The sequence below is a fragment of the Hyla sarda genome, unplaced genomic scaffold (assembly GCF_029499605.1).
Source record: "Hyla sarda isolate aHylSar1 unplaced genomic scaffold, aHylSar1.hap1 scaffold_440, whole genome shotgun sequence".
Lineage (NCBI taxonomy): Eukaryota > Metazoa > Chordata > Amphibia > Anura > Hylidae > Hyla > Hyla sarda.
In genome coordinates this window covers 103199-116239 of record NW_026610454.1, presented here as the reverse complement: position 1 = coordinate 116239, position 13041 = coordinate 103199, and the positions used below count along the sequence as shown (strand labels likewise).

Sequence of the window (13041 nt, the reverse complement as noted above, 5' to 3'; positions counted from 1 at the left end):
CTAATAAATCTAACATGAACTGTCGGGCCGCTATGGGGAATTCGGATGTCGCTAATACTCTAGAAATTGCCATTAAACCTCGTTCATGACTAATCGAGGTGTATAGACTCGTGATATCAAATGACACCAAAATTGTGTCTTCTCGAGTCTGTACATCTTGGATCTTATTTAAAAAATCAGTAGTGTCTTGTATATAGGACTGGGTCCTAAAAACAAAAGGTCTAAGAACCCTGTCGAGAAAAATGGAAGCATTACTGAGGAGTGAATTGCGCCCAGAAACTATAGGGCGGCCTGGTGGATTGACCAGAGATTTGTGTATTTTGGGGAGAACATAGATGACAGGTGTAACCGGATTCTTAACTACAAGAAATTCTCTAAGACTCTCATCAATGATGCCTTCCACAAATGCTTGTTCTACAATAGACGTAAGTTTCCCCAGTATAACTTTTTTAGGATCAAACTCTAATACCCTATAGGTCCGTACATCTAATAATTGTCGATATACCTCTTTCTTGTAATCTGCTAGGTCCATAACCACGACCCCACCCCCTTTGTCAGCGGGTTTAATGGTGAGGCCGTGGTTATGGACGAGCAGATCAATGGCTTCTTTCTCCTTTAAGGAGAGATTGTGCTGCACATTACCAGTTTGTAAAATTTTTTCTTTCAATAACTCCATATCATTCCGTACTAGTGTAATAAATGTCTCCAATGGATGGGAAACAAGTGCTGGGTTAAAAAAACTTTTGTTATATAAATCAAACTTCTTAAGTTGTAGCAAACCACCAGCTACCTGTTCTCCATGCATTGTCTCCCCACTACTTCTTACATCATTAAACCAAATTTTTAATTTAATCCGTCTGAAAAAATCCTGTAAATCACACTCTAGTTCAAACCAATTAACAGGAGATATAGGACAAAACGACAACCCTTTAGCTAATAAAGCCAATTCGCCATCAGAGAGTACATGGGAAGATATATTTACCACAGTCTGAGTATCATTCAGGTCTTTCTCTTGCTGTCCTGGATGACATCTTCCTCCTGTGGAATGGTTCTATGGAGGAACTAAATCGATTCCACCAATTTCTAAATTCTATTGACCCCAACATTGAATTTACTATGACTTCCTCCCTAGAGGGCATCAGTTTTCTTGATGTCTGGGTGGGCAAAAAGAATGGACAGATTTCTACATCCCTGTACACTAAACCAACAGACAAAAATACGCTATTGCATTTCAAGAGCTGTCACCCTAGACGGATGATTGAATCACTCCCGTACAGTCAGTTACTTAGAGCAAAACGTATCGTAAGTGACGAATTAATTCTGGACTCTACTTTGGACACCATCTCTTCCAATTTTTTGGAGAGAGGGTATCCAAAAGATATAGTTGATAGACAGCGAAATAAATTACAGATTCTTGACAGACAATCTACTTTGACTAAAGTTAGTAAGACACAAAAAACAAAAAGAATTCCTTTCACATCAGTGTATAATAACCATAGTGGCAAAATTGCGGGTGTTATTAATAAACACTGGACCATATTACAAAAAAGTTTCAAGGGAATTGAGGAGTTTTCCACATTTCCCTTGATGTCTTATAAAAGATCAAGAAATTTGAGGGACAAACTGGTAAAATCTACTATTGACCCACCCCAAACCCTTAGACAGACTGTACTCAGTATACGAAATTTTGGTTCTTTTCCATGTTTAACATGTGTGGATTGTAAATTCATGATTAAGGGATCTAGCTTTAAACATCCAGAGACCAGGGTGGAATACCCTCTAAAATTTTATCTCACGTGTGATTCAACCTGGGTAATTTATATTCTGACTTGCCCATGTAATTTGGTCTACGTGGGGCAAACTACCTTGAATTTGAAAACTAGAATTAATAACCATAGGTTTAGCATACGTAAACGTCGGTTAGATCTCCCGGTGTCCAAGCACTTTACTGAGCTTGGCCACTTGGAGAAGGACCTACGTTTTATGGCAATTGATCATATACCACATCCTGTGAGAGGGGGTGATAGATTAGCTATTTTGAAACGACGTGAATTATGGTGGATACATAAACTTAAAACATTACGTCCCTATGGCCTTAATGCGGATTTCAATATTATGTAGAAAACTTACAAACAGAGGTGGCCTATAAATAGCCCCTGAATTCCATTTATCCATCGTTATACTTACCTCCTCTATGCATATGTAATGTGATATACAAATATAATGTCACGATTCTAACAATGTTTTTTTATTTTTATTTTTAGATTTCTTCAACCGCCGGAGGAGACATCACCTACTCCAACATATGTGAACTATGATAAATTTCTACAATATCTTTAAATTATATATTTTGTATCATTACTATTATATGAATTAAATAAAGTTACACAGATTGAGCACTGTTGTGGTACTGATTGGACCGTGGTTGGTGGATTCCATCATGTGGAGTATATATGCGCATAGTACATCTTTCTGGGTATCTTCCAAAAATTTCTATTTTTTCCATTTCTGTTTTTATATTTTTTCATTTTTTTATATTGTTTTGTATATTTTTTATTTATTCATTTTTATTATTTTTTTATTATTTATCTTTTGTTTTTTTTATTTGGAAGTAAATTAGGCAGTATGCCTAGGGTTCAGCGCTGCTGGATAAGCGGGCGCCCTTGAATATAGCCCAGGTGGGGTGAATCCAGTGGGGTGAGGGCTTGACGGTCCTGAACACAGGCGTCCCCCCTTTGATGGATGACTCCTCGGCCCTATTAGGGGTTAAGTCAGTTATCTATCCCTGGCCCAACAAGGTGTAACCCTACTAAGATTCTATAAAAACAGTGAAAACACTATTGTAAAAAAGAAACAAAAAAGAAACAATGCTTTATGGATTATATATTTTTTTTTTTTTTTTATTTATTTTTTTATTCATTTTTTATTTTCATTATCATTTTTTCTATTTATTAATTGTTCTTTCATGCTTTTTGCTCTTAATCTTCTTCTATTCTGTTATGCGCTGTGTAACCCCCTTGTTTTGGCATCTGAATCCACGGTCCTGTTTGTACCTTCTTCTTTGCTGATACCTGTGTTCTTGTTTCCTTCATTTCTATACATGCACATCTCGCGGTCTGGATTGTCGCTTGCGATCGTGCTCCGGCTGCCTCTGTATACTGCCTCGCAGATAGCGGTGGCCGTTGCCGTGGTAGCGGATCACGTGAGCGTGTGAGTCACATGACCGCGAGTGTGTATGCGGAAGTACTCACAGTCTGTCTGCGCAGACGCAGTAGCTAGGAGCCCACGCTCGCGGCGCCATTGTAGGAGCAGGTGGATGTTTCCTCCGTACCATGCAGTATGTACTATTTTATGATGTTCATTATGTACACAGGTGTTTATGATTGCATGATTATATGCAATCATATCTTGATATGTATTTTCAAGCTGTATTTTAACTTTTTGTATATTTTTATGCACTGTATGCACTATAGCACTTCATTTACACTGATGCACTATGTGCTATATAATTATATAATGCACTGTTTATATTTTTATATTATACTTATTTGATTGGCACTTTATGAATTGCTTTGCACTAATTAATTGTTTGGGGCATAAAAGCCCTGTGGTGTTTGTATATCACTATGCTTGAAAATGGCTCCAGGAGGAGTTGAAACGTTGTAATGCTGACATGAGATATTAAATCACCCATTTTTTTGAGAGTGCTGCGCCTGTTTTTGGTTTTTATATATATATATATATATATTTCTCCGCCGAAATCACTTTTAAACCCATTTCCACCTTTTTTTCCCTTCTCTTCCTCTTACTTTTTTTTCACGTTTTTTTACGTTTTTCTCCTTTTCGCCTCTTTTCTGGGCGTATTATTCTTCTTTTTCTTCTTTTTTTTCGTCTAATGCATACCCCATCAGTGCAGCAATGCTTATTCAATACCGCCAGCAGATGGAGACACTGGGGGATAATTTTCTAAGGATTTATACTGATTTTTCCTGTCTGAATTTGTCGCACAGAAAGTTGCAGGCCAAATATGTGTGACATTTCTGCGACTTTAGCTTCTAGAGCATTTTTACAACATTATACATAGGTGCTGAATACATAAAAAGCGACTGTTCAGCGACAGACAAGTCGCATCGGCTGAAAGTAGGCCAGAATGTCAGTCCATGTTGGAGCAGGTTTAGATACAGTCTAAAGTATAGATCTCAAAGTCTGTGCACAGAATTTAGCAAGGGCCTCGCACCTTCTGATGCATCAGGTAGGTGCACAATAGCATAGCCTAACCCTCTGTACTTTGGTCTATATTGATGCGGGACATAGACAGCCAGCTGATGACCAATCCATTAGTGCAATGGATGGCTGGAAGCATTTGTCTTTGCCTTTGCAATACCACAGAAGCAATGCATGGTCAATGTACAGCAATGACACACCTGTGTGAACAGCCAGGAGACCCCCCCCCCCCCATGTTATGTTACATAGTTACATAGTTAGTACGGTCGAAAAAAGACATATGTCCATCAAGTTCAACCAGGGAATTAAGGGGTAGGGGTGTGGCGCGATATTGGGGAAGGGATGAGATTTTATATTTCTTCATAAGCATTAATCTTATTTTGTCAATTAGGAACATTCAGCACCCACCCGCTATCAAGGCAGCTGCCTATCATGTCATGCCCTACCTGCACAGGTGTGCTGGCTACTCAAATGATCCAATTAAGGAGGCCATTTAGTCAGCAGCAGCAGAAGTCCTGTGCCTGGACGCTCCAACAGCGGCCAGACACAAGCAGAAGCAGAAGCAGCAGAAGCAGCACCTTTTGTTTTTTGGCTGCAGCAGCAGCAAGGCCCACAGGGCTGGCTAGCTGGCTAGCCAGCAAGCAGGTAGCAATGAAAGTAGGAATCTTTCTTTTTAACCCTGTAAGGGGGTGGTGCACTGTACCCGAAGATACTGCCATATCGGGTCAATGCATAGGGCGACGGAAGCAAGCTTCGAAATCGGCCCCCGTTCTCAAAAATCCATTTAATATATGGTCCCCAGATAGGGGACGTATCAGATATTAAACTGATAAGAACAGATTTTTTTTTTTTTTTTTTTTATCTAAAGCCGAGGAACGTGCTTTCGATTCACCCAAAGTGCAAGAAAAAGTGCAAACGTGTTACACTAAAAAAACGTGCACAAAGGATGCGGTCTATCGCAAGCCCTTCTCCAATAGGAGAGAGGCCCCCCAACAAACCTTACCCTTCGCCTCCGGACCAAAAGGTACCTGCGAGGTTCCAGGTTCGATGTCCCTTTTCGCCGAAGCTACTAGGGGACCACAAATGCTCCCGGCATCCCCCTTGGCGTTAGCCAAGGTATCTGCCCGCAGAGCCGATTACGGTAGGTACCCTGCCAAAGCAGGAGTACCCGGGGTGTTTGCAGGGAGGTGCGGAACCTAATGGCCACACACACCTCCCCTAGACCGCCAGGAGGGACACCCAGAAGGGCTACCGCATCCTGACCAATCCTGTGAACACACAACACGCAAAAAGTGACACAGTGAGACAAAAAAGAAATAAATAAGTGAATGTGTGCAGATATACTGCCCGGACATCCGGCCGGATCTATAAAAATTTCTCTGATCCTAGCCAGAAGGCCGGGAATCAAGAGGTGAGTGCCACAAGGTGAAGAGATTATGGTGCCCGTGCTTCAACTCAGTGAGTCTATCCTCCCAGTGAGTTTCGGCACCTCGGGGTCACCACTCCCCGAGGCACAAAAGTACCTCGGCTCTAGACCCTCTCAGCCTCATGGCGAGACCCGGAGGGAACAGGTCACATCGGGGCAGCCGTCGAGCTGATTCCTCAGAACCAGCCCCGGAAAGCCCTGGTACACCTGCATCCTCCATGCAGCACCCATCCCCACCAGCATGAAAACTGATAAGAACAGATTTTTTTTTTTAGTTAACCCTCAGAACTCCATCAGAGCTCTAAGATCTTATTTGAGCTTGATTTTTTGTTCATCATCAGGAAAACCCGTTTTTCTTTATTTCTTTATCTCTTTTTTTTTTTTTTTTTTTAAACAATAAAAGAAACCATATTTAAAACATAAAAAAATTATCAAACCAAAACTAACCATACTATAATTCTATAATTTCTTAAAGAAAAATTACCCAAATGTCATTCCTCTTCTCCATGCAAAGACCATCAAGAAGTCTAAGAAACCACAAGTTATAGATCCACTCAGCATCTCACTTTTGGCTGGAATCGCCAGCCACGCTGGAACCTTGTATGTTTCCACAAATCTATCTATATCTGCGTGAAAGGAACAATAGACTTTATCCCTTGCTTCATTGACTTTGATTCCCAATCTTTCTTTCAGATTTCCCAAATCCTCGTCAAAGGCTTTTTTTTCTTTTTTTGACACACTCTTGAAGACAACATCAAGAGAGCCTCCATACTCTACCGATACATATTCTTCTTCATTTTCTTTCCTTTTCTTCTCCTCCATCACTTTCCTGGTTGGAGTTTCCTCCTCTTCAGGTTCTTCCCTCACATCAGTTTCCTCCTCCCTACTTCGTTTCATAACCTCCTTTTTCTTCTTCTTCTTCTTAGGACACATTACTGCCAGGTGTCCCTCATCACCACATAGATGACACTTTTTCTTCACCTTACATGCTTCTGGCTCATGGCCTTCTTCTTGGCATTTATAGCACCAAACAATATCACAAAAATCTTTCCTATGGCCATACCTTTTACACTTTCGACAAAAGTCGTCCATGCCTGAAAAGAACAGGTCCCCATTTACTGGGCCAATCTTAAAACGCCCTGGGGGATAAATTAGCTTTCCATCAGGTGTTTTCTGAAACTTCACTTGAAATTTCCACTTTGTCGTCCAAAGTCCATATTGATTATAGATCTTGCCTTTTGGCTTCACCTCCTCACAGAATCTAGAAAGGAACAGAACAATCTCTTCTTCTGTGATATACGGACTGTACATCCTCACAGTTATAAGTCTTTCCCGAGTCGGGAAATGGGGAGTAATCTCTACCCCTCCCAACTTAGGGTGCGACTTCCACAGCAATGCTTTATTGCAGAACACACCATAGTCCTCCTCCGAAACCAGAACCACATCATAGACTCCATTTCTTGGAAATTCCAGCATCGATAATATCTGGTCCTTCCTCAGCTCAAAAAACTGGAACAAAATCTCCTCCACCACGAAGAATAAACCTCTCTCCTTCTTTCCAGCATCCAAAAGAGTAATTCGGACTCCATTTCGTAGTCTGGCGTAGCTAGGTACACCTCCAGCAGGCTCTCCTTTCTTGCCAGCCTCCTCCATCGCAGAAAAAACACCTCCCCTACTGCAGGCAGGTAGGTAGGTAGGTGGTGATCGCTCCTCGTTGCCCGGGGACTAAGCCGCCACCCTGATGTCAGCAAGGGGGTTTAGTCCCACCATATAGATGGGACGATCCCCCAGGGAAAAGGAGCGGGTACCCCGGGCTCCTTCCAGCCAGATCAAGCAAGCATATACTACACTTGATCTTAGCCAAAAGGCCGAGAAGCGATAACCGTGAAAGGGGCGGGCCCAACAAGGTGCCCTTCATGGGCACTATCACTGCTTGCTGTCAGGGAGGCTGCCAGACAATTTTCCATGCACACTCTGGGCTGGGGGGCAGTCAACCACCAGTACACACAGCAGAACCTAAACCCATACCATTATTGCTAAGCAGCAAGACAGGGGCCCATTGCACTCCCACGGGGCCTTTTTAAATGCAATCCATAACCCGGATTTGCCAGGAACCCTTCTTACTCCTCCTACTTGCATGTGACACTGGGCTTAGGATCTGCATAGGAAACACACACACAAGCACACACCTACCTTTGTTGCCTGCAGATGCCTCCTTGGCTGTCCCCAAACGGTATCAAACCAACACCCACGGGAAGCTGTAAGCATAGAGGACATGCCTGCACCCCATTGGACTTACCTGTGTGGGTTAAACCCGGGTTATTTGACAACCTATGGCGGTGATGGTTCTGCTCAGGCAGAGCAGTGCTGATGCTCCTCATAAAGCTGTCGCTGCTGTGAAGGTTCTAGGTGACATCACAAATCCCTATGGTTACATACACAACAAAGCTGGGTTGTTGTTGTTTACACTCTGCAAGGCCTGTGGAAGTGAGTGACATCATAGCACTGTAGTTCTGAGGGTTCTAGATGGATGCAACAATCTCCTGTTGCTTCTATGAAGGCCATAATAGACGACATCACCAAACAGCTCCATAGTCACATACACAGCAAAGGAGAGATGTTGTTTACACCTAGTGATGTCAGTGGTATTGAGTGACATCACAGCACAGTGCTAAGGCTCCTGGGCCTGGACACAGCAGCGGCTGCAATATCTCAACGGAGAATACGTTTATATATATGTGTGTGTGTGCGCGTATATATATATATATATATATATATATATATATATATATATATATTTCTCCGCCGAAATCACTTTTAAACCCATTTCCACCTTTTTTTCCCTTCTCTTCCTCTTACTTTTTTTTCACGTTTTTTTACGTTTTTCTCCTTTTCGCCTCTTTTCTGGGCGTATTATTCTTCTTTTTCTTCTTTTTTTTCGTCTAATGCATACCCCATCAGTGCAGCAATGCTTATTCAATACCGCCAGCAGATGGAGACACTGGGGGATAATTTTCTAAGGATTTATACTGATTTTTCCTGTCTGAATTTGTCGCACAGAAAGTTGCAGGCCAAATATGTGTGACATTTCTGCGACTTTAGCTTCTAGAGCATTTTTACAACATTATACATAGGTGCTGAATACATAAAAAGCGACTGTTCAGCGACAGACAAGTCGCATCGGCTGAAAGTAGGCCAGAATGTCAGTCCATGTTGGAGCAGGTTTAGATACAGTCTAAAGTATAGATCTCAAAGTCTGTGCACAGAATTTAGCAAGGGCCTCGCACCTTCTGATGCATCAGGTAGGTGCACAATAGCATAGCCTAACCCTCTGTACTTTGGTCTATATTGATGCGGGACATAGACAGCCAGCTGATGACCAATCCATTAGTGCAATGGATGGCTGGAAGCATTTGTCTTTGCCTTTGCAATACCACAGAAGCAATGCATGGTCAATGTACAGCAATGACACACCTGTGTGAACAGCCAGGAGACCCCCCCCCCCCCCCCCCATGTTATGTTACATAGTTACATAGTTAGTACGGTCGAAAAAAGACATATGTCCATCAAGTTCAACCAGGGAATTAAGGGGTAGGGGTGTGGCGCGATATTGGGGAAGGGATGAGATTTTATATTTCTTCATAAGCATTAATCTTATTTTGTCAATTAGGAACATTCAGCACCCACCCGCTATCAAGGCAGCTGCCTATCATGTCATGCCCTACCTGCACAGGTGTGCTGGCTACTCAAATGATCCAATTAAGGAGGCCATTTAGTCAGCAGCAGCAGAAGTCCTGTGCCTGGACGCTCCAACAGCGGCCAGACACAAGCAGAAGCAGAAGCAGCAGAAGCAGCAGAAGCAGAAGCAGCAGAAGCAGCAGCAGCACCACCTTTTGTTTTTTGGCTGCAGCAGCAGCAAGGCCCACCGGGCTGGCTAGCTGGCTAGCCAGCAAGCAGGTAGCAATGAAAGTAGGAATCTTTCTTTTTAACCCTGTAAGGGGGTGGTGCACTGTACCCGAAGATACTGCCATATCGGGTCAATGCATAGGGCGACGGAAGCAAGCTTCGAAATCGGCCCCCGTTCTCAAAAATCCATTTAATATATGGTCCCCAGATAGGGGACGTATCAGATATTAAACTGATAAGAACAGATACTACACTTGATCTTAGCCAAAAGGCCGAGAAGCGATAACCGTGAAAGGGGCGGGCCCAACAAGGTGCCCTTCATGGGCACTATCACTGCTTGCTGTCAGGGAGGCTGCCAGACAATTTTCCATGCACACTCTGGGCTGGGGGGCAGTCAACCACCAGTACACACAGCAGAACCTAAACCCATACCATTATTGCTAAGCAGCAAGACAGGGGCCCATTGCACTCCCACGGGGCCTTTTTAAATGCAATCCATAACCCGGATTTGCCCGAAACCCTTCTTACTCCTCCTACTTGCATGTGACACTGGGCTTAGGATCTGCATAGGAAACACACACACAAGCACACACCTACCTTTGTTGCCTGCAGATGCCTCCTTGGCTGTCCCCAAACGGTATCAAACCAACACCCACGGGAAGCTGTAAGCATAGAGGACATGCCTGCACCCCATTGGACTTACCTGTGTGGGTTAAACCCGGGTTATTTGACAACCTATGGCGGTGATGGTTCTGCTCAGGCAGAGCAGTGCTGATGCTCCTCATAAAGCTGTCGCTGCTGTGAAGGTTCTAGGTGACATCACAAATCCCTATGGTTACATACACAACAAAGCTGGGTTGTTGTTGTTTACACTCTGCAAGGCCTGTGGAAGTGAGTGACATCATAGCACTGTAGTTCTGAGGGTTCTAGATGGATGCAACAATCTCCTGTTGCTTCTATGAAGGCCATAATAGACGACATCACCAAACAGCTCCATAGTCACATACACAGCAAAGGAGAGATGTTGTTTACACCTAGTGATGTCAGTGGTATTGAGTGACATCACAGCACAGTGCTAAGGCTCCTGGGCCTGGACACAGCAGCGGCTGCAATATCTCAACGGAGAATACGTTTATATATATGTGTGTGTGTGCGCGTATATATATATATATATACATATATATATATATATATATATATATATATATATATATTTCTCCGCCGAAATCACTTTTAAACCCAATTCCACCTTTTTTTCCCTTCTCTTCCTCTTACTTTTTTTTCACGTTTTTTTACGTTTTTCTCCTTTTCGCCTCTTTTCTGGGCGTATTATTCTTCTTTTTCTTCTTTTTTTTCGTCTAATGCATACCCCATCAGTGCAGCAATGCTTATTCAATACCGCCAGCAGATGGAGACACTGGGGGATAATTTTCTAAGGATTTATACTGATTTTTCCTGTCTGAATTTGTCGCACAGAAAGTTGCAGGCCAAATATGTGTGACATTTCTGCGACTTTAGCTTCTAGAGCATTTTTACAACATTATACATAGGTGCTGAATACATAAAAAGCGACTGTTCAGCGACAGACAAGTCGCATCGGCTGAAAGTAGGCCAGAATGTCAGTCCATGTTGGAGCAGGTTTAGATACAGTCTAAAGTATAGATCTCAAAGTCTGTGCACAGAATTTAGCAAGGGCCCCGCACCTTCTGATGCATCAGGTAGGTGCACAATAGCATAGCCTAACCCTCTGTACTTTGGTCTATATTGATGCGGGACATAGACAGCCAGCTGATGACCAATCCATTAGTGCAATGGATGGCTGGAAGCATTTGTCTTTGCCTTTGCAATACCACAGAAGCAATGCATGGTCAATGTACAGCAATGACACACCTGTGTGAACAGCCAGGAGACCCCCCCCCCCCCCCCCCATGTTATGTTACATAGTTACATAGTTAGTACGGTCGAAAAAAGACATATGTCCATCAAGTTCAACCAGGGAATTAAGGGGTAGGGGTGTGGCGCGATATTGGGGAAGGGATGAGATTTTATATTTCTTCATAAGCATTAATCTTATTTTGTCAATTAGGAAGATTCAGCACCCACCCGCTATCAAGGCAGCTGCCTATCATGTCATGCCCTACCTGCACAGGTGTGCTGGCTACTCAAATGATCCAATTAAGGAGGCCATTTAGTCAGCAGCAGCAGAAGTCCTGTGCCTGGACGCTCCAACAGCGGCCAGACACAAGCTAAGCAGAAGCAGCAGAAGCAGCAGCAGCACCACCTTTTGTTTTTTGGCTGCAGCAGCAGCAAGGCCCACAGGGCTGGCTAGCTGGCTAGCCAGCAAGCAGGTAGCAATGAAAGTAGGAATCTTTCTTTTTAACCCTGTAAGGGGGTGGTGCACTGTACCCGAAGATACTGCCATATCGGGTCAATGCATAGGGCGACGGAAGCAAGCTTCGAAATCGGCCCCCGTTCTCAAAAATCCATTTAATATATGGTCCCCAGATAGGGGACGTATCAGATATTAAACTGATAAGAACAGATACTACACTTGATCTTAGCCAAAAGGCCGAGAAGCGATAACCGTGAAAGGGGCGGGCCCAACAAGGTGCCCTTCATGGGCACTATCACTGCTTGCTGTCAGGGAGGCTGCCAGACAATTTTCCATGCACACTCTGGGCTGGGGGGCAGTCAACCACCAGTACACACAGCAGAACCTAAACCCATACCATTATTGCTAAGCAGCAAGACAGGGGGCCCATTGCACTCCCACGGGGCCTTTTTAAATGCAATCCATAACCCGGATTTGCCAGGAACCCTTCTTACTCCTCCTACTTGCATGTGACACTGGGCTTAGGATCTGCATAGGAAACACACACACAAGCACACACCTACCTTTGTTGCCTGCAGATGCCTCCTTGGCTGTCCCCAAAGGGTATCAAACCAACACCCACGGGAAGCTGTAAGCATAGAGGACATGCCTGCACCCCATTGGACTTACCTGTGTGGGTTAAACCCGGGTTATTTGACAACCTATGGCGGTGATGGTTCTGCTCAGGCAGAGCAGTGCTGATGCTCCTCATAAAGCTGTCGCTGCTGTGAAGGTTCTAGGTGACATCACAAATCCCTATGGTTACATACACAACAAAGCTGGGTTGTTGTTGTTTACACTCTGCAAGGCCTGTGGAAGTGAGTGACATCATAGCACTGTAGTTCTGAGGGTTCTAGGTGGATGCAACAATCTCCTGTTGCTTCTATGAAGGCCATAATAGACGACATCACCAAACAGCTCCATAGTCACATACACAGCAAAGGAGAGATGTTGTTTACACCTAGTGATGTCAGTGGTATTGAGTGACATCACAGCACAGTGCTAAGGCTCCTGGGCCTGGACACAGCAGCGGCTGCAATATCTCAACGGAGAATACGTTTATATATATGTGTGTGTGTGCGCGTATATATATATATATATATATATATATATA

At 43.5% G+C, this 13041-nt stretch overlaps 3 non-coding genes and 1 pseudogene across 3 annotated transcripts; all 4 read right to left on the bottom strand.

The window, feature by feature from the left end:
• Positions 1-4911: 4911 nt before the first annotated feature.
• On the bottom strand, positions 4912-5097 carry LOC130334709 (U2 spliceosomal RNA). The gene has a single exon (XR_008876473.1). It is a non-coding gene; the product is annotated as a U2 spliceosomal RNA (small nuclear RNA).
• A 2297-nt stretch (positions 5098-7394) lies between these two features.
• On the bottom strand, positions 7395-7530 carry LOC130334719 (U2 spliceosomal RNA; annotated as a pseudogene).
• A 2119-nt stretch (positions 7531-9649) lies between these two features.
• Positions 9650-9840, bottom strand: LOC130334750 (U2 spliceosomal RNA). Its single transcript, XR_008876502.1, has one exon. It is a non-coding gene; the product is annotated as a U2 spliceosomal RNA (small nuclear RNA).
• Positions 9841-11946: 2106 nt separating this feature from the next.
• LOC130334749 (U2 spliceosomal RNA) lies at positions 11947-12137 on the bottom strand. Its single transcript, XR_008876501.1, has one exon. It is a non-coding gene; the product is annotated as a U2 spliceosomal RNA (small nuclear RNA).
• Positions 12138-13041: the final 904 nt, after the last annotated feature.